Source organism: Penaeus monodon, chromosome 30, assembly GCF_015228065.2.
Source record: "Penaeus monodon isolate SGIC_2016 chromosome 30, NSTDA_Pmon_1, whole genome shotgun sequence".
Lineage (NCBI taxonomy): Eukaryota > Metazoa > Arthropoda > Malacostraca > Decapoda > Penaeidae > Penaeus > Penaeus monodon.
The window spans coordinates 13,715,398-13,715,618 of record NC_051415.1 but is presented as its reverse complement, the minus strand read 5'-3'; positions in this window follow the sequence as shown (position 1 = coordinate 13,715,618).

The following is a 221-nucleotide window of genomic DNA, read 5'->3' as shown; positions in this document are numbered from 1 at the left end:
GACTTACACGTACACGACGTACACACACGTGGGTGGTATCATGTGTGCTTGCATGAATGTGTACGAGTGTCTATGATATATCCATGGTGATGCGATTTCCATTGCATTCATATAACTGCTTACTATGGATTAACATTTCACTCGTTTGCAGATAATCAGGAAGAAGAATGACGTAAATAAAGTTTCTAGATCCTAATGATGATGAAACCTGTGAATAACGT